Below are 22332 nucleotides of genomic sequence, written 5' to 3' on the forward strand. Positions count from 1 at the left end.
TCTCCCCCGTTGATGCCACTCGGTCCTGATCACCGGCTGTGCCATGTGCGCTCTGCCCTCTCTCTTCCCCCGTCAACGCTGCTCGGCCTTTTTCTGTGCCGCTCGGTCGGGCTCTAGCCCGTCGCTGTCCGGGAAGGGTCTGCGCAGTACCTGTTGCCAGCCCATTTCGCTGGACCACCGTGACTGGAAAGCCAAGCCTGGCTCTCGACAGCCTCCCCTGCGATGCTCAAATCTCCGCTGGATGACTGGGCGGTTGCCCGTGGTCGACGCCCGTGCTTCTGGACTCGACCTTCTTCCACTGTTCTCCAGGAGCGAATCCCTGGGAGGTGATGCAGAGTTGCAGGTAGGTTCGAACTTGCTCGTCACCACTGTTACGTCCGTGTAACAATAAGAAAAGGACTGCAGAGAACGGTACAGCAGGTGTTTACTCAACGTGGTTCAAACTGCAACTGAAACAACAGATTACTACTCAGCGTTATATACAGGTGTGGTCACTGCCGGTACTACAGTATACATGAGCTGTAGAAAGTAGTTCCCCCCCTTAAAGGTACATACATTACACTCTGCACGCCCGACTCTTCCCCACCCTCTCCACACCCCCCTTTGCATCCCCACCCCCTCTGCACCCACCTCCACACCTCCCTGCTACTCCCCTCTGCACCTCCTCCTATGCGCTCCCTCCCTCCGCACCCTCTAACCCCCATCCGATTTCCCCCCACCCCCGGTCACCCCCCAGTATATCTTAACTGTATAACAAATGAAACAACGCCCATTTGACAGATCAGTGCACTATTTGCAACTTCAATAGGCTATCACATTAATACCTGACTAGTTGACTGACCTGCCAATATCACGAAGAACTTGAAAGTACAATGGTGCATAAAAATATTAGCTGGAGACAGGATTGAATTATAGTCAGTGCGCTGGGTATAAAGTGGAGCACAGTGATCTGAGCAAAAAGTACTTTATTCAACAAAAGAAAAGAGTTTTTGGTTACAAAGCAAAAATGTGTTCCGATGAAAATATTGGGTGAGTTCAAGCACTTCAGATGATACTTTAAGACTTCTTTTCAAATGGAAAGTGAAAGATTGAGTGCTGTATATTCTGTGGGTTAGACTGAACATCCAAAAGTTATCCATGCAAGTTGGCCGTAGAAATCATGAAATTAATTTTGGATGACTCTGTCAATAATACCAACAGCTTTAAACCTCGAATTAAAGGGCTAATAGATTCCAATGAAATATCCGAACTGCATTCTCAACTTTAACATCATCCTGTTAATAAAAACCATAAATATTCATTTCTATGTTGAAGTTATTCATTGCAAATTGGTTGATGAGTGACCAAATGTACTAGTAGCGACCTTGGCTATTAGCAAAACCTTCCTCATCAATAGAGTATTGACAGTGAAGGAGAGATGCATTGCGTGTATGCTGTGTGGTTCCTCAAACACTTAGAATCATAGAATCTTACAGCACAGAAGGAGGTTATTCAGCCCATCGTGGCTGTGCCGTCTTTTTGAAAATGATATCTAATTACTCCCACTCTTTCCCCACAGCCCTGCAATTTTTTCCCCTTCAAGTATTTATCCAATTTCCTTTTGAAAGTTACTATTGAATTTGCTTCCACCGCCCTTTCAGGCAGCGCATTCCAGATCATAATAACATTGTTGAATTATTTCTGTAGTTCTTGCTAATCAGTAAACCAACTCGTAAAGTGACATTTTTACAGCAGGAAATCAATGTGTTTTTGCAGTGGCCAAGCAATGGCTGTTCAATTACCATTTTTATTTAATTCTATCCCACTCCCCCCTCCATTTACTTGTGTCCTTATGTCACTGCGACAATTAAATCTGCATCCAGTGGACAGATCAAACTATTGGGCCACAGACACACCCCTGTAATGGCATTAATACAGCTCCTTCCTCAGTTGAGCGGAGACCTGCTCTGCTCATATCCTGATGGAGAGGATGGGAGGAAATAAATGTTTTGTGGCTTTAAAAGGCAGGAACACACTGGCATCACTAGGCATCTCTCCACGGAGACCAGCCACAGCCTGACTCGCTTTGTTATCATGTGTCATTCACTACAGTCCTGAGCACAACAGTGTGAAGTGATTGTGTGAACCAATGTTTTACCCCTCTGGTTCTTTAAATCGTGCTGGAGAGCTGGTGACTGTATGTTATTTATTTAGAAGAACAATTTAGAAGAATCTTTGCTGGTTTAATTACAGCACCCAGTTCTTAGTGGTTGGTGCTCTATACATATAGGGGGAGAAATTGGGTTGAGCCGCAAACGGGGCGCCAAGCTCGCCTGGGCGCCAGATTTTGCGCTGTGATCGGAGCAGCAGTGATCGCCAGAAATTCAGCTTGAGCGCCCCAAGAGGGACACGGGGCGAGGCTCGAGGCGCTCCATGTCCCTCTTAGGGCGTTGAAACTGAATATCGCAGCGCAACGTGCCACAGCGCCACACGCTGTGGCATGGCGCGCTGTGGTACTGCAGGCCTTCCTCCCATTCTTAAGGGGGAGGGGCCTGCACCAGCATGATGAGCGATCGCGAGTGCCGGCAAAAGAGCCCGGCACCAAGGAGACGTGCCGGGCTCTCGGAAAACAGCCGGCAATGCCGCGGGGGGAGAACAGGAGGCCGGGGACGGAAGTGCTGGCAGGTGGCCGCCGAAAAAAACGGCCGCCCCGCACCTCCACCTTAATTTGCGCCACTGCCGCCACAGATAGGCCCCGTGAACCGGGCGCGATTAGCGAGCGGCGCTACAGAGGTGGTCGCTGCTAAATATCGTGATCGGGGCGGTAGGGGGGCGCTGCGCACACCGATGACATCATCGGTGGCGGCGCAGCGCAACTGGTGGCGCAGCCCACCGAATTTCTCCCCCATACTGTTTAAGGGTACAGGTACCTGTAATTACTCAGCTGGTACACCAGATGGTGATGTTCTAGCAATCTGTAACTTATTGAATTACTTGAGTTGCCTCAGAGTGGCATTCAAATCATTCTTTGTTTGAAGTTTTAAATTCATAATTCACCTCCTCCTGGAGAATTTGATTGTTTCGGTACATTTTTGGGGGTAAGGGGTGTAATATTTTTTCTGCCCCCTTACTGTGGATCGTCCTCCAGCAGTGACACAAGAAGCTCTGGGTTCTGGACTCCTCCATGATCAAGTGCGATTCTCAAAAGACAATATCAACCTCGCCCTCCTCACTGTGAGGAGGTTCCTGCTGCAATATGGGAGCTCCAACCAGTAGCTTCAGCTGAGAATCGCGAAACACATCCAACTGAGGTACGGTTGGAGCTGTGGCTCAAACGCAATGAGATCTTGGTTGCGAGCCCTCAGCTGTTGGGGATTTGGGACCTACAGATGTGCATTTGAGGAAACTTTAGGTGCTTTCACATTACCAAAAATGTGCAACTGATGGCATGTGCTATTCCCCTGCTGCCAGTTGCACTCTGTGGAAAGTGATGAATTGTCTCGTCCTACTTGAGCATTGGATTTTGTGAAGTGGTGTTGGATTTGGCACCTCTACTTCTCACCGGTGTTTGATAGACCATGGTGCCAACTGGGAACTTGAACTGGGTCGAGCAGCACTGGGAAATGGCATAACCAAGAATTACATAGTATTTTACAGCACAGAAACAGGTCATTTGGCCCAACAGGTCTATGCCGGTGTTTATGCTCCACTCGAGACTCCTCCCACCCTTCTTCATCTCACCCTATCAGCATAACCTTCTAAGGCTTAGGGTATAATGTGGCTTTCCCAAAATTGGAAGAGCAGTGTAATATCTCCATTTACTACCTTTACTGAAATGTTGAAATGCATATTAATCTGAATAATCAGGTTCTTCCTATAAGACTGGAAGAGGTTGGATTTGCTACATTTATCTGCAATACCCTTGTTTCAGTTAACATTTTAAGATTTTCAAATAAAGGATAAACTTTTGAAATACTGTTCTAACGTCTGGAATCTAAACCGTTCTCTGCTAGGCATCATACAGAGTCCATATAGATCTGAGCATTTTCAAAGGTATTTGGCGCCAACACTGCCGTCTGATAATGGTTTGGTTTTCTTATTAGATCATAATAAAGACCACTTTAGACAGCTTAGGTGGCACTAAGCAAGTGGAAGGTTGGAAAAATCCACTATTAATGGATTATGTTCAATTCTGCCCAGAGCTTGCATTGACAGTGCTGGAGTGCTGGGTTTGAGGGACCATATCAGTACCAGACCGTCAGCAGACATGGCCTGCACAGTTCAACTTGCCAGATTTTAACCAGACTCTAACACATTAGATGCACTGAGAGGTCCCATTTTTTAGTGCTGAAATATGATTGACACATTTGCTACTGTACTTGTCTGCTGTATCTTGAGCGTCATCAGGAACAGGAGCAGTGACACCTAATCCAGTGGGGTCTCCAGGTCTGTGTTTCTCCTGTTCCCCCTCGGCCAGTATCTTGCAACGTAAACTATCTTGCGTGCAGGTGACTGCTCAAGAAATGTTTTGCTTCCTGTGTTAATCAGTGGAAACATGTTGCAGGGATACCCCCAATCAAGGAGAGTAGGAATAAACAGGTCATTTTTGGGATGGCAGGGTGTAATCAGTGGAGTGCCATAAGGATCAACGCTGGGCCTTGGCTATTTACAATCTATATCAATGACTTCGATGAGGGGGCAGAGTGTCATGTACAGGAAACTTTCTGGTATCCGGCACGGACGGGACCGAGCTGGTGCCGGTCTATCAACAATGCCGGAGAATCGAGCGCTATAGTTAAAACATACGGAGCTTCTGAGCTCCGTATCTAGCAACAAACCCTGTTGCTTAGCAACAGCTTCAAAACAATCAGCACAGCTTGCAAGCGTCTCTGTAGCTTAGCAACAGCTTCAGTTAGACGCTTGCACAGCCAGAAATGAGTAAAAAAAAAGTAACTAAAAGTAAAAAAATGTTATGTGAACCGACTCCTGAATTTTGCCGGTTAACCGGCATTTCCAGTTATTTAGTGGCCGGTTAATCGAAAGTTTCCTGTATCCAAGTTTGCTGACAATACAAAGCTAGGTGGGAAAGTAAGCTGCAAGGAGGACGCAAAGAGGCTGCAAAGGGATATAGACCGGTTAAGTGACCGGGCAAGAAGGTGGCAGATGGAGTATAATGCAGGGAAGTGTAAAATTATCCACTTTGGTAGGAAGAATGGAAAAGCAGAATATTTTTTTAAAAGGTGAGAGATTAGTAAATGTTGCTATTCAAAGGGATTTGGGGGTCATTTTACACGAATCACAGAAAGTTAACATGCAGGTACAGCAAGCAATTAGGAAGGCAAATGGTATGTTAGCTTTATTGCAAGGGGGCTGGAGGATAAGAGTAAAGAAGTCTTGTTGCAATTATATAGGGCTTTGGTGAGACCACACCTGGAGTCCTGTGTACAGCTTTGGTCTCCTTACCTAAGGAAGGATACACTTGCCTTAGCAGGGGTGCAACGAAGGTTCACCAGATTGATTCCTGGGATGAGAGGGCTGTCCTATGAGGAAAGATTGAGTAAAATGAGCCTGTATTCTTATGAGTTAGAAGAATGAGAGGTGATCTCATTGAAATGTATAAAATCCTTAGAGGGCTTGACAGGGTAGATGCTGAGAGGTTGTTTCCCCTCCATCCATAGTCTCAGGTTAAGGGGTTGGCCGTTTAGGACTGCGATGGGGTGAAATTTCATCACGCGGAGGGTTGTGAATCTTTGGAATTCTCTACCCCAGAGGGCTGTGGATGCTCAGTCAATGAGTATATTCAAGACTGAGAGCGATAGATTTTTGGGCACTACGAGAATCAAGGGATACGGGGATAAGGTGGGAAAGTGGAGTTGTTGTAGAAGTTCAGCCATGATCTTATTGAATGGCGGAGCGGACACGAGGGGCCGAATATCCTACTCCTGCTCCTGTTTCTTGTGTTGTTATGGAAAGGTTTTATAGTTGACCTGAAACCAAAGCTGCTGTAACATTGGCCTCATTTGTAAATTAATTCAATTCTCTCTGACTAAAATGAAGGTTTAGCAATTTGTGGTGGGATTTCCCATTGGAGGCACCATGTACCTCATGGTGGATAGACTGAGGCAGGAAGCCCTCATGGGGCTGAGTCTGTTGCCCAGCTTGTGAACGGAGTGATTTATTTTTTGCTGAGTGAAAAGATTCTCAGATCAAGATAGCTCTAACATCACTTTACATCCTCTTAGAATCAAAGAATCTGAAAGCACAGAGGGATAGTAAAACACACACAAATTTTGGGCGATAATGACACAATGAAGAGAGTCTGGAATCTATTACAATTCACCTGACAGTTGCCTTTTTCCTTTCTGTCCTTTAGGCCATCCGCTGTACACTGGTAAATTGCACGTGTGAATGTTTCCAGCCAGGAAAGATCAACCTACGGACCTGTGACCAGTGTAAACATGGCTGGGTGGCACATGGTGAGTGAGAGCAACAGTTTACATCAAATGTTTTGAGTGATGACATGATTACATAGAATTTACAGCACAGAAACTGGCCATTCGACCCAACAGGTCTATGCCGGAGTTTATGCTCCACACTCGACTCCTCCCACCTTACTTCATCTAGTTCTATCAGCATATCCTTCGATTCCTTTCTCCCTCATGTGCATATCGAGCTTCCCCTTAAATGCATCTATGCTATTCATCTCAACTACTCCCTGTGGTAGCGAGTTTCACATTCTAAACACCCTCTGGGTAAAGAAGTTTCTCCTGAATTCCCTATTGGATTTCTTAGTGATTATCTTATATTCATGACCCCTAGTTTTGGACTCCCCACAAGTGCAAACATCTTCTCTGTCTACCCTATCGAACCCCTTTATATTTAAAGATCTCTATCAGGTCACCCCTTTGTCTTCTCTTTTCTAGAGAAAAAAAACCTCTTTTATGATCCAACTCTCCAAAAGACATAGATGATGTGGATATTTGATTTGGACTGTGTGGATATGTAGAACAAATTCCCAGTAAAAGCACCTGTGGCTGAAATAGTTAACTAATTTCAAGAGCAGGTAGATACATTCCTGGTTGGGTAAAGGTTTGGAAATTATTGGGATAGATATAGACTGAGATGATCAAGGACTCCATGGGACACAATGATTCCAATTCTCTGGGGCAGAAGAGGAATGTTATCTGGAGCACAGCAGGTCAAGGTTCAATAGTAGAGATGTGAAAATGCATGAATATTCAGGACTTTGTGAATTTGGGAATGCTTATGCAAAGCTTTCTCACTGGAGTTGAATGGGTGGAGTAGGATATATAAATGAGCTGACCTGATAGGCTCACTAACCTTTTCTTGTTCTATGCTTTGTTTTGTTCTTGATAGTAATCCTTGAAGATCATTATTAAGCTTACTATGGCATCCTTTTGACTCCTGGTTACAACTCTGGAGCTGTCATTTAGTCCCAAACCCAATTTTCACCAAGTATTCAAGTGTACTTCTCCATATTGTGCTGAGAGACAAATTAATTGAATCAGAAACCAGGCTTTCTTTTTTACAAATCTCCACTTTTCTATTTATTCATGCTCTTTGATTGTGGCTATATCGGTAACCAGAGGACACAGATTTAAGGGAATTGGCCAAACAACCAGAGGGGAGATGATGAGAATTTTTTTTAGGTAGCGAGTTGTAATGATCTGGAATGTGCTGCCTGAAAGGGCGGTGGAAGCAGATTCAGTAATAACTTTCAAAAGGGAATTGGATAAATACTTGAAGGGGAATATTTGCAGGGCTATAGGGAAAGAGCAGGGGAGTGGGACTAATTGGAAAGCTCTTTGAAAGAGCTGGCACAGGCACAATAGGCCGAATGGTGCTGTATGATTCTATGGCTATTATGACCTTTTCCTGTTGTATGAAAACTGTTTCCATAAAAAAGTGACAAACCTAAATGCTTTCCTTCAGAAAGACATTGGGGCACAAAATGGTGTAAAACAGGCTGCAGCTAAATTTGTCAGGGCCTTTATATAAGTGGCCCTGGTGATGATCTGAAATGAGGGCAGGCCTCACTAAGATATTAAAATGAGGGTCCTGTGCCCATTTCAGGGAAATTTGTCAATACTAGTCGGAGCTCGTGAAGAGCAAACTGCGACCAGTGATCTGGAATGCATTGCTCTACAACGACGTAACCAGCGGTTAATGGAAAAAGAAAATCGGGCGGTGTGTAAAACTGGGCTGCCAATTGGCTGCTGTCCAAGACCAATTTTATATCATTACAGCGACAATAAGTGACTCAATGAAATTGGGGATTTGATTCTCCTAGCTTCCCAAAGAAAGGAACTAATTTGCCAAACACTTCTCCTTTTAGTTGCAAGTTCTGAACTAGTGGTAGCTTGAACTGCGCTAACTTGGAAACCGGCCTGAGCTGGCACCTCCCTGCCTTCAAGGATTGAGTGGAGTTTGGGGTTGAGTATAAAGCCATCCCAATCTATGATACTGAGTGTTAGATCACTAACATGCAGTGCCAATACATTGTCCCCTACACCTTACCCTACTTAACATTATGCCACATATGATGGTGGTGCCTCCTCAGCGAATCATAATCTGATATTACACTGCGTACCCATCCCTGTGATGTCAGAGATTTCCTTAAGGCATCATAAAGCAGATTTACTGCTTTCAGTCTTTTGAAGCGGAAGGACCCAGTTTACATAGAATTACTTAGAATGTACAGCACAGAAATAGGCCATTTGGCCCAACTGGTCTGTGCCGGTATTTATGCTCCACACAAGCCTCCTCTCACCCCTTTCATCTCGCTCTATCAACATAACCTTCTATTCCTATCTCCCTCATGTACTTACCTAACTTCCCCTTAAATGTATCTATACTATTCGCCTCAACTACTCCTTGTGCTGGCGAGTTCCTCCACTCTCTGGGTAAATAAGTTTTTCCTGAATTCCCTATTGGATTTATTAGTGACTAATTTTTATGACCTCTGGTTTGGTCTTCCCTATGGGCGCAAACATCTTCTCTACATCTATCCTATTGAACCCCTTCATAGTTTTAAAGACCTCTATTAGGTCACCCCTCAGACTTCTCTTTTCTAGAGAAAAGAGCCCCAGCCTGTTCAGTCTCTCCTGATAGTTATAACTTTTCAGTTCTAGTGTCATCCTTGTGAATTGTTTTTGCACCTTCTTCAGTGCCTCTATATCCTTTTTGTCATATGGAGACCAGAATGGTACACAGTACTCCTAGCTAATAGCAGCTATGGTGCTACCTGACCTCAGGGAAATGTGCTAACAGGCCAAGGTGGAGTCCTGGCTCCTACTGTTTCCCATTGAGTCACTCCAGGAAATACAGCGACGACATCTGTCAGTGATGTCACTAAGGTGACCTTTTCTCAACAAACCTTGCATAGAACATTATAATATGGCCTCAAATTCAGACATTTGGTGCTTCATATTTTTGCACCTCCAAAATATTCTACATTACATTATATATTAGTACACGGCACTCCCCACAGTGAGTACCCTCGATGTATTTAAGGGGAAGCTAGATAAGCATATGAGGGAGAAAGAAATAGAAGGTTATGTTGCTGGGCTGAGATGAAATAGGGTGGGAGGAGGCGCGTGTGGAGCATAAACACTGACATAGACCAGTTAGACCGAATGGCCTGTTTCTGTGCTGCAGACTCGATGTAACTCTATGCGGGAAAATTTCGGTTGGTTAGCGCCTCCCGTTAACGCCTCAATTTTAGCGATTTTGGCGCCGCTTGCGAAATTGACCAGTCGGTTTGCGGCGGCGCTAAACACTACCGCCACGATCTCCTGCGCCCGCAGATCGTGACATCAGTCAAGCGTGCAATGCCCCGGTAGCGCCCCAGACCGGATATTGAGTCGTGCCTCCTGCCTTAGCGCCTGCCTCTAGGAACGACCGGTAGAGGAGAACGTTTTCAAGTCGGGAAGGGGCTGGGGGAGCGCTATTTAAAGGTGGCGCTTCCTGCCTTTTATTGTCAGCAAAATTTTTGGTTTTAACACTGTCCTAAGGGGTTTTGGCCCTCAGCATCATTTTTAAGATCCCTAAGCACTGAGCTCTTTCCCTGGGCCTATCCGTTAGTGCTTCCAACACAATTGCTTTTGAGGTCACTCCAGGCCGAAATTCAAGGCTGCAATGAGCAGGGTGTGGCTGGCCAGCAAGTTTCCTAGTTGCCTCCTCATCAATGGGAATACAGCATGATGCTTGGAAAGAGAATCAACATACAGTAGCTTAAAAATTGTCCAAGATTCAAGCTTAAAAAAAATGAGCAAGATTCAATACATACCATATGCAATAGGTGATACAAAACCGCTTCACCTGAGCATAGTCAAAAACCCAGTCCTTAATTAGAATTATTTAAGAATTCCCAATTCATTCAAGTGGATAAAAAACCTCGACTAATCTTAAGTGCAGAAACATATTTGGCCATTTATAGAAACATAGAAGATAGGAGCAGGAGTAGGCCATTCGAGCCTGCTCCGCCATTCAACGAGATCATGGCTGATCATCCAAACCCTAGCACCCGGTCCCTACACCGACAGCCATCCCACCCAAGCCCTATCCCCGTAACCCCACATATTTAATCCCCCCTAACACGAAGGGCCAATTTTTTTATCATGGCCAATCAACCTAACCCGCACATCTTTGGACTGTGGGAGGAAACCGGAGCACCCGGAGGAAACCCACGCAAACACGGGGAGAATGTCTGTGTGGAGTTTGCACAGTCACCCGAGGCCGGATTTGAACCCGGGTCCCTGGCGCTGTGAGGCAACAATGCTAACCACTATGCCACCGTGCATGTTGGTGAGTTTTACGCAGGGGCTGGTTCTATCTGATGCATGCTCCAAGTTCTGAGATGACAACACTTGCCCAATGTGCAGGTCACTGTCAGCTTGGTCTCATTCTAAATTAGAGAGATTCCACTGGGTTAATGGTCAATCTGATTCAAATATTCCTCCCTCTGGCCTCAGGGTGTTCATTGCGTGAATCCTTCCAGTGGAAGACCTTTAGGCTGTTCTATCTTTGGTCAGATGCAGGAGGCAAAGGGGTGAAGCTTGGGATTTAATATGTAAGAGCAATAACATCATTTCTTTTCAGGGCATTTTATCCAGAAATCTGTGGAAAAATAGTTGTTACAAAATGTTCTCATTATTATGAATTCCTGAACAGAATTACATCGAGTCTACGGCACAGAAACAGGCCAGTCAGCCCAATAGGTCTATGCTGGTGTTTATGCTCCACACGAGCCTCCTCCCACCCCTCTTCATCTCGCCCCATCAGCATATCCTTCTATTCCTTTGTCCCTCATGTGTTTATCTAGCTTCTCCTTAAAAGCATCTATGCTATTTGCCTCAACCACTCCCTGTGATGGTGAGTTCCACATTCTCACCACTCTCTGGGTAAAGAAGTTTCTCCTGAATTGCCTATTGGACTTATTAATGACTATCTTATATTTATGCCCCTAGTTTTGGACCCCCTCGCATGTGGAAATATCTTCTCTATGTCTACCCTATTAAACCCCTTCATAATTTTAAAGACCTCTATTGGGTCACCCCTCAGCCTTACCTTCCCTAGAGAAAAGACCTGTTCAATCTTTCCAAATTTGGTATAACCTCTCAGTCCTGGTATTATTCTAGTAAATCTTTTTTGCACCTTCTCCAGTGCCTCTATATCATAGATGCATTTAAGGGGAAGCTCGATAAAACATATATCAGGGAGAAAGGAATAGAAGCAGGGTAGGAGGAGGCTTGTGTGGAGCATAAACACCGACCGAGCAGTTGGGCCGAATGGCCTGTTTCTGTAAATATTTTGTAACACTCGCAGAACCATGCGCTCATGAGCTATTTGTATCCATGTTTGGACCACTTTCCTTCATGGCTAACCTGAATCTTGGCCAATTTTGTCATATTTTCCAGTTTTTTTAGATAGAGTTCAGGTGAGTGTGAAGCTGGACAATTTCAGGAATGAAATCTAATTTGGGGTTGGTTAGGGCCTCTAGAACTGACACAACTGCTGCTGATGAGTCTTTGTGATCACCAGCCTTGTGTAAGTTGAGCATCGCATCCACTATAGATACACAAGTCATTGATTCTAGGTATCTCCTGCAATTATTGCCTCACTTTTGGTATCTGCCTTTCATCAGCAAATAAACAACTTTTCTTCCTTTCATGGCCTTTTTTTAAGTAACCTGTCAAAAATAAGTGAAAGACATTTAAAACCCAAGTACATGCTTGGCTCAGAGACACTGGCCAAGCTCTGACAGGCTAGGAGCAACTCCAGCAAGACCATGCATACCTGTCAGAGACTGAGAGAAAGAGAGACGGGAGAGAGAGATGGAAAGAGAGAGAGAGGGACGGGAGAGACTGGGAGAGCAGGGGAGAACGAGAGAGATGGGGAGAGAGAGAGAGAGAGAGAGAGAGAGAGAGAGATGGGGATAGAGAGGCAGAGACTGTCAGAGAGAGTGTGAGTGAGACAGTCAGCCAGAGAGGGAGTGAGCGAGACAGAGCAGCCTACAGATATGCTTTTCATGTAAATGCTGGCAACCCCTCTGACAAGTACTTCTTCATTTTTATTATGCTCACGTCTGGCAGAATGTATGTCAGGCAACCCGTCAGCGGAAAGCCTGTCGTAGGATCAGAGGAGACAAAAACAGGTGTCACATCTGCGGTCAAAACTCCAAAAGATTTGCAAGGGAGATCAGCCGACAATTACATTAATGCTTCTGCTTTTATCCGGAGATGTTATTATCTCTAGGTGCTGACTATGGCATGACTGCCTCAAAGACAGGAGACAGCGGAAACTTGATAGTTATTAAATAAAAAGGGCACTGTGTAGATCTGGATTTGATTCAAAGTTTGGAGCAAAAGTTGCAGTTGGGAGCGTGTAACAGCACCTTGCCTGTGGCTATGAAAACTAGCAGTTATCTGAAGTGTCGTTTGGAATAAGATAATAGGAAATATGATAAAAGTTTCCTTTTTTGTGAAATTTTAATTTATTCTGTATACATGAATGGATGATGTGTGCAAGACCATAAGTTATCTCACTGTGGTGAAGATAAAATGATTATCACATACAAGCAGACAGCTCTATCACTTTCAATCACAGTGTATTACTTGAACCTAATTGGGGTAATTTCCTTATTTTTGTAATTGTGTTAATTGATTAATGTATTTTGCAATATCAAAGAGTATTTAAGCATGTTACAGTAGTTGGAATTGTTGGTGGTTAATTAATGGAGAGTTACTCATTTACAAATTAAATTCACATTTTGTCGGATTAGCTCAGTCAGGTAGAGAGGAATAAAATGAAATAAAAAATATACTTTCCAATAAATGAAAGCAAAGCTCTCGGATAGCATAGATGATGCATTTGAAGTTTTATCAAGGAGATTTTAAATAAGTGAAGCTTGTACATTTACTTGAATTACTGTGAACAGATATTTTTCAAAGTTCTGGCAGATTGTAATTTTTGATATCTAAAACAGAATATACATATTTTGTACTCAACCAAGTAATACCGTTCCTTCAGAAATTGTGCAAGATGTAGAGTTTCATTGAATGTTGTTTTAGTTTGATTCAGTGTCTTGTGTGGTGCTAATGCAGAGTGCTTAGAATTGGGGACATCACACTCCTTCCGTTGTGATTGCGCAGTGAGGAGGTGAAGCTCTCCTCAGTGTGCCAGTGCGATGCCACGCAGGCTACATGGACAGAGAAGGAATCCAGCCCTTCACAGAGGCAGGCGGTGGGAGGATGTGCACAAGGGGCTGATCTGCTGTTTGGCGATACAACTTTTATCTCGGCTTCGAGTTGTCCATTCGGGGTTATGTATGACCGATCATTTCTTTCACACAAGCTAAATTCCTGGGCTTAATTTCAAGAGTCCTTTCTTTTGACATGCACCCAAACCTCCTTTGGCATATTAGTTTGCACTAGACATCACACTGTCACATTGCTAATACTCCTACCCCTTGCCCCTTCCCTTTCCTTTCCATGGGTCAACTCCTGATTATGGAAATGGTCCCTAGTTTTGGACTCTCCCACAAGTGGAAGCATTTTCTTCACGTCTACCCCATTGAACCCTTTCATAATTTTAAAGACCTCTATTTGGTCACCCCTCGGTCTTTTTTCTAGAGAAAAGAGCCTCCGTCTGTTCAGTCTTTTCTGATAGGCATAATCTCTCAGTTCTGGTATCATCATTGTAAATATTTTTTCAACTTCTCCAGTGCCTCTATATTCTTTTTATTGTGCTGCAATACATTTGTGCACATGATATAATATATTGCAATGGTTTCTGTATAAACAGGGTATCACATTCAATAAATAGTTCATTAACAGGGCTGTAACAGTCATCAGCCTAATGATGCTGTGGTAATTAATTTAATGCAACTGATTCATTTCATTTAAAAGAAAGACTTGTATTTCTGCAGCGACTTTCACAACCTCAGGACGTCCCAATGCGCTTTACAGCCAATGCCAGTACTTTTGAAGTCCAGTCACTGTTGTAATGTAGGAAATGCAGCAGCCAATTTGCGCACAGCAAGATCACACAAACAGCAATGTGATAATGACCAGATAATCTGTTTTACGGATAAATATTAGCCAGGACACCAGGGATAACTCCCCAGCTCTTCTTCGAAATAGGGCCATGGGATCTTTTATGTCCACCTGAGAGGGCAGATAGCAGCGTGCTCTGAAAGGAAGCTCTGAAACTCTCTCCCTAAACCTCTCCGCCTCCCCACCTCTCCTCCTTTAAGACACTCCTTAAAACATACCCATCTGCCCTAATATATCCTTATGCGACTCGGTGTCAAACTTTGGTTGATAACGCTCCTGTGAAGCGCCTTGGGTCGTTTTACTACATTAAAGGTGCTATATAAATGCAAGTTGTTGTTGTTGACGTGACTGGTTGAGTATGAAAGAGAATGTAAGAGAGAGAGAGAGAATATATCACTTTTTAAGAGGTTGGTTCACATGCTGGAGGTTACTGGCCTTGTTTATCCATGAGAATATTCACACATTAATGAGATCTGCCAACAAATAAGGCATAGCTTTAAAAATACAAACCCAAGCGCAAATGAGTAATAGCCTTAGTGAGTTATGTAAGGTGCTGAGTGGAATAGAAAACGTTACAACTGAGCATTATTTCAAGTTAAGCCAAGACTGCAAGACAAGGATCTTCAGTACAAACGAGTAAAATAGAAATTCAGGACTGATATCAAGAAGCACTTCTTCAAACACACAGTTGGTTAATACTTGGAATGGTCTTCTGAGTAGGGAATGGAAGCAAAACATTGGAGTCATTGAAGAGGTGATGCGATGCTGCGATGGGTAGGTTTCTGTGGAATGATGAGCTGGCTGGACCAAATGATCTTCCTCACCTGTACTCCTCTTTGTGAAAAATGGAGTTTCCCAGTGAGGTTGTGATGAATCAGGCAGATCACGAAGGTCCAGGTTTGATCTGCACTGAGATAGCTAAGGTCAGAGGGGCGAGTGATGGTAGCACGAGAGCTGACATTCGGTAGAGAAGGAAAGTGTTAAAGCATCGACTCGTGATACATTACCCCCGCTGGACAGTATTTGTGCGTGTGGGGGAGACCAAAACTGGAGGCCATAAATATAAGCTAGTCACTAATAAATCCAATAGGGAATTCAGGAGAAACTTCTTCACCCAGAGAGTGGTGAGAATGTGGAACTCGCTACCACAGGGAGTGGTTGAGGCGAATAGTACACGCACAGACATACACACGCACCCTCACCCCTCCCACACAGTCATGCACACATCCCTATGTCTACCCTATCGAATCCCTTCATAATTTTAAAGACCTCTATTAGGTCACCCCTCAGTCTTCTCTTTTCTAGAGAAAAGAGCCCCAGCCTGTTCAGTCTTTCCTGCTAGGTATAACCTCTCAGTTCTGGTATTATCCTTGTGAACCGTTTTTGCATCTTCTCCAGTGCCTCGATATCTTTTTTGTAAGAACAGAAAATTAAAAATTAAAGTAAAATGAGTACCTGCTGTGTGGAATCTGTGGACCTTATATTGTCTTAACTGGGGCACAGTGGTAGAGTAGTGTGTTGGAGCTGCTACACACTCTGTGTAGAGTACTGCAATGTAATTTTGTTTCTGCGATTTCCCACATGCTAGTTCCAGTCTCAGTTTGCCAAAATATAAAAACAGATAGTAAGAGTTTTTATAGTTATATAAAAAGAAAAAGGGTGGCTAAAGTAAATGTTGGTCCCTTAGAGGATGAGACCGGGAAATTAATGGTGGGAAATATGGAGATGGCAAAAACACTGAATGAATATTTTGTATCAGTCTTTACAGTAGAGGACACTAAGAATATCCCAACACTGGACAAACAGGGGGCTATAGAGGGGGGAGGAGCTAAACACGATCAAAATCACTAAGGAAGTGGTACTCGGTAAAATAATGGGACTCAAGGTGGATAAATCCCCTGGACCTGATGGCTTACATCCTAGTGTCTTGAGGGAAGTGACGGTAGGGATTGTGGATGCATTGGTAATAATTTTCCAAAACTCCCTGGACTCAGCAAAGGTCCCGGCAGACTGGAAAACTGCTAATGTAACACCCTTATTTAAAAAGGGCAGTAGACAGAAGGCTGGAAACTATAGACCAGTTAGCCTAACATCTGTGGTAGGTCAAATTTTGGAGTCCATTATTAAGGAGACAGTGACAGGACATTTGGATAATCATCATTTAATAGGACAAAGTCAGCATGGTTTTATGAAGGGGAAGTCATGTTTGACAAATTTGCTGGAGTTCTTTGAGGAAGTAACATATAGGGTGGATAAAGGGGAACCAGTGGACGTAGTGTATTTAGACTTCCAAAAGGCATTTGACGGGGTGCCACACAAAAGATTATTGCTTAAGATAAAAAATCACGGGATTGGGGGTAATATTCTGGCATGGATAGAGGATTGGCTACCTAACAGAAGGCAGAGAGTTGGGATAAATGGTTCATTCTCAGACTGGCAATCAGTAACTAGTGGTGTTCCGCAGGGGTCAGTGCTGGGTCCCCAACTCTTTACAATCTATATTAACGATTTGAAGGAGGGGACCGAATGTAACAAATCAAAGTTTGCAGATGATACTAAGATGGGAGGGAAAGTAGTGAGTGAGGAGGACATAAAAAACCTGCAAGGGGACATAGACAGGCTAAGTAAGTGGGCAGAGATTTGGCAGATGGAATACAATACTGGAAAGTGTGAGGTTATGCACTTTGGCAGGAAAAATCGTAGAGCAAGTTATTATCTTAATGGCAAGAAACTGGAAAGTACTGAAGTACAAAGGGATCTGGGGGTCCTGGTGCACGAAACTCAAAAGGTTAGTATGCAGGTGCAGCAAGTGATTAAGAAGGCCAATGGAATGTTGGCTTTCATTGCTAGGGGGATAGAATATAAAAATAGGGAGGTATTGCTTCAGTTGCACAAGGTATTGGTGAGACCGCACCTGGAATACTGCATACAGTTTTGGTGTCCATACTTAAGAAAAGACATACTTGCTCTCGAGTCAGTACAAAGAAGGTTCACTCGGTTAATCCCGGGGATGAGGGGATGGACATATGAGGAGAGGTTGAGTCGATTGGGACTCTACTCATTGGAGTTCAGAAGAATGAGAGGCGATCTTATTGAAACATATAAGATTGTGAAGGGGTTGGATCGGGTGGATGCGGGGAGGATGTTCCCAATGATGGGTGAAACTAGAACTAGGGGGCATAGTCTTAGAATAAGGGGCTGCTCTTTCAAAACTGAGATGAGGAGGAGCTACTTCACTCAGACGGTGGTAGGTCCATGGAATATGCTGCCCCAAAAAGCTGTAGAAGCTACATCATTACATAAATTTAAAACCGAAAAAGACAGTTTCCTAGAAGTAAAGGGAATTAAGGGTTACGGGGAGCGGGCAGGAATTTGGACATGAGTCTAGGTTCGGATCGGACATGGCCCTGTGGGTAGCGGAGCGGGCCCAGGGGCCGTGTAGCCTGATCCTGCTCCTATTTCGTGTGTCTAATTCTGTTAGATTCAGGAGATGGTTCTGTGATAGTAGATTGGCGGTTAGGATCAGATCAGCCATGATCTTATTGAATGGCGGAGCAGGCTCGAGGGGCCGATTGGCCTAATCCTGCTCCTATTTCTTATGTTCTGGGGAGCGGCAGAGTGGAGGTCAGGTGCTTCTCCATAGGGAGGGGGCAAGGGATCAGGGGGAAGGAGATGGGGAGATTAGTGGGGGAGGGAGGGGCAGGGAGGAAGAGCAAGGAGGAGGCGGTTGGAGGAAAAGGAGAGGGAAGGGAGGGGGAAAAAGAGGAGGGGAGGGGCAGGGAGGAAGAGCAAGGAGGGGGAGATGGGGAGTGGCAGGGAGAACGAGCAAGGAGGGGGAGGAAGAGGGAAGGGGGCAGGGAGGAAGAGCAAGGAGGGGGAGATGGGGAGGGGCAGGGAGGACGAGCAAGGAGGGGGAGGAAAAGGGAAGGGGGCAGGGAGGAAGAGTGAGGAGGAGGAGGCAAGGAAGAGGGAGGAGGAGGGGAGTGGGAGGATGAGGTGGGTTTGGTGGAGAGATTGCAAGGACAGTCAGTCCAGACTGCTCCGACTAGGTAGCTGTAGAGCCATTGGTAGATGTGAGGCAGCAGAGTACCTGCTGGGATAGAGCTTGATGATGGCAAAGCAAAAAGTACAGAACAGAGGAAAATATATCAATAAATGTATAAAGAAATTGACTCACACTGGGTGGATTTCTTCAGTTGTGGTGCTAGAAAGGGGTCTTCATTTCATCTTGGGGAAAGAGGATGGGTGAAGGACTTGCCCCGATCTCACTGAAACACATCTGTTGATCACAGAGGGACATTTGTTTCTTCAGTTGAAGAATTCAGGAGGAGGCCATTCAGCCCCTCGAGTCTGTTCTGCTATTCAGTGAGATCATGGCTGATCTGTATCTTGACTCCATTTACCAGCCTTTGTTCCATATACCTTAATACCCTTGCCTAACAATATATCAACCTCAGTTTTGAAATTTTCAATTGACCCCGAGCTTCAACAGCTTTTTGGGGGAGTGCGTTCCAGTTTTCCACTAGCCTTTGTGTGAAGAAGTGCATCCTGGCCTGTTTCTGTGTTGTACATTCTATGTAATGCTACTTGATAGCTCTTTCAAAGAGCTGGCACAGGCACGATGGGCCGAATGGCCGCCTTCTGTGCTGCATGATTCTATTTTTTAAAATATATAATTTCCTGTTCTTTTTTCCCCAGCGTTGGACAAACTCAGCACCCAACACCTCTACCATCCAACTCAGGTGGAGATCGTTCAATCCAATGTGGTGTTTGACATCAGTAGCCTGATGTTGTATGGGACCCAGGCAGTCCCAGTGCGCCTCAAGATCCTTCTCGACCGTCTCTTCAGTGTGCTCAAACAGGAGGAGGTGCTTCAGATCCTGCACGGCCTGGGCTGGACTCTCCGAGACTATGTTCGTGGTTACATCCTTCAGGTAGGAACTAGCATAAAGTGTAGAAAACTGGCTCGCTCCGAGTGCTTGCATGACTTTAGCCAGGTGAGGACAGCTACGCTTGTTACAGCACCTGGTTACCAACCTCAATCCCCCAGAAATATTGTAGAATGAGAAGTGACACTTCCATAGTAAGCCCATCGTGTTGCTGTTCACAGCCCATTCCATACCAGCTAACTACTTGGGTTCATTGCCTTGAAGGTTACACATTGAGGCACATCTTTCCCAATTTCTTTGAAGAAATGTAGCTATACATAACTCGCTTACCGTATTGCAGAGGCTGAGAAATCTGCAGCCGTTTTAGCGTGTTTTGTCCTACCTCTTGGTGGGGGTGTGTCTGAGCGGCTGCTAGCTGGGCTGGGACCCATATCTGCCCAGATCCCAACCAAAAATCCGGAATGGCCTCTGCTCGTCCCTTGGAAAACAATCGCTGTAAGTGGGAAGTGGGGTCAGGGGAGACGCCTCATGTTGAGGGTTCCTGTCTCCTGGGTCTTCAATGGGACCCAACGTACAGTCGATGCAGGAGCACCTGCGGTTGCCAACCAACCAAGGGGACCATGTGGAGATCACCTGGTGGTCTAGGCTAGGATCAAGGTTGGACCTCCAAAGGACAATCTAATTTTTTTTTAATTGAAATATCTTTTCTCGTGCAGCCCCCTTACCAAGGGGACTGTGGTGGTGGGAGGAACAAAGTTCTCTTTTGGGAGGATCTTGATCCACTCCCCAACCAGTCGACCTCCACTGGACTTTCCAGCTCGGATAATGACGAGGCCTGAGATGTGCCCCTAGGGGCCTGGGCACCTTCCAATGCCAGACTAATGAAAGGACCCAGCAATCTTTGGCAGGGTTAGCAACAGAGGCCCAGATCGGGGGCACCTCGGCTATTGCACCCAGATACGATGTTCTCTGGATTTTTGGGGCCATAATTTCTAAATTCATGGCAGATATCTATATTTCTAAAAGTTCACTGACCTGTTCCCCTGGACAAATGAACCAACCTTGTCTGAAAATTATTTTGCCAACAAATGTCCTTTTTGAAAGATTGTCAGGAGAATTAGATGTTGCAGTGTCACACAGTGATTAAAAATGAATTTCACTCCTATCATGTTCTGTGTAGCCAGTCTTTGATGATTCTCTTCATCAAATCGGTCTTTGCTATGGTGAATCTGCTTTGGCTGTGAGCAAGTCTCGCTGGTAGAAAATAAAATTCACCAGCCACCAGCACAAGCATACTACCTCTAACTGAGTTGAACTGTTAAGATTTACAGCAGTTGTGAAACTCGATCCATTCCCGATAGTTTTAGTTTCTGTAGCTTTCTGTATTTCTCTAATAACCAGCACGCTGCATGAATTCTCTTTCTTCGACATTAGTGATAGGCATATCATACATGCAGACTTGTTCCTCTTTCCTCTTTTGTGTTTGTTTTAATACTGGGTTTAGGCAATAGTGTAAACTTACCTGGTGAGCCATATCACTGAATGGAAGCCAGTCTTAATCCAGAATATAATTCGAGAGTGTAATCGTGTGGGTGGAGTAACCTGCAGTGCATCTCTGCAGTGCTCCTAAAGTCACGGCACTGTCAGGAATGTCATGCTTGCAAGCAGAAAATGCCTGAATGTAAACACATGGGGCCAACAAGGAGTTTCCAAGATGTTGGAACAAATAAAGTCCACAGGAACCCTTTGCGATCACAATGAGTTTTGAAGTGGTGGTCTTCATATGCCAGTTATCATTTTAAGAGTATACTGCAGGAATCCTCCCCAATTCATTACAATAGTTGTGATAGATTTACATTTAAGCTGCCATCTTTGACCATCATGGAAACGTGCTAAGCTGCCTCTCACTCTTTTTCAATAGGACGGTGTAGACCTATACCCATACTGCGAGGCCCATACTACTCTGGACCCTGCACATTAAGAGTTCATTTTACACTACAGCTGCAATGTCAGTGTTAAGTGTTCTTGCTTCAATAGTGCAATTGTAGCCTGAATCCATTGTCAGGGAACAGTGAATTGAGACTCCACTTCTGAGTCAGTTCAGGCCTTCACACCCGAATTACACTCACTGGTGCGAATGGATTTTGGCTTCACACTAACGCTAAGCTTGTCTGTCATGACCAAGGAGCAATAGGCTTGCGATGGTAGGAAAAATCGGTGGTAAGAAAAATAATGGAATCCCTACTAAAGGAGAAAATAGAAGAACATTTAGAAATAAAAAACATAGTAATGAATAGTCAGCATGAATTTCAAAAGGGAAAGTCTTGCTTGACCAACCTCATTGAATTTTTTGAAAAGGTAACAGAGAGTAGACAATGGTAATGCAGTAGATGTAATTTATCTAGATTTTCAAAAGGTCTTCGATAAGATACCCCGTAATAGACTGATGAACAAGGTCAGAGAATGCGGAGTCAGGGGACAAGTAGCAGAATGGATAGCGAGCTGGCTTCAAGACAGAAAGCAGAGAGTAGGGGTAAAGGGCAGCTGTTCACAGTGGCAGAAGATGAGTAGTGATGTTCCACAAGGATCAGTGCTGGGATCACTGTTGTTCACAATTTATACTAACGATTCAGACTTTGGAATCAAAAACACAATTTCTAAATTTGCAGATGACATCAAATTGGGGGGGGGGATAGTTCAAACTGAGGAGGACTGCAACAAATTACAGGAGGACATTAATAAACTTGCAGAATGGCCATATAATTGGCAAATTAAGTTCAACACCGATAAATGTGAGTTATTAAATTTTGGTAGGAAGAATGGGGAGGTCACTTATTACTTGGAGGGTGCAAGTCTAGGTGGAGTAGAGGAACAAAGGGATCTCGGAG

At 44.5% G+C, this 22332-nt stretch overlaps 1 protein-coding gene across 1 annotated transcript in view; it reads left to right on the forward strand.

Annotated features, from left to right (window-relative positions):
* LOC147124696 (zinc finger protein basonuclin-2-like) overlaps positions 1-22332 on the forward strand; it is a 246991-nt gene that overhangs the window by 57983 nt on the left and 166676 nt on the right. The window contains exons 2-3 of the mRNA XM_085984062.1: positions 6353-6455; positions 19254-19489. The gene's annotated coding sequence lies outside the window, so the exon portion shown is untranslated. The remainder of the gene's footprint in view (positions 1-6352; positions 6456-19253; positions 19490-22332) is intronic.

This window comes from Somniosus microcephalus, chromosome 1 (genome assembly GCF_052327205.1).
Source record: "Somniosus microcephalus isolate GS21.2 chromosome 1, FLI_Smic_1.0, whole genome shotgun sequence".
NCBI classification, from domain to species: Eukaryota; Metazoa; Chordata; class Chondrichthyes; order Squaliformes; family Somniosidae; genus Somniosus; species Somniosus microcephalus.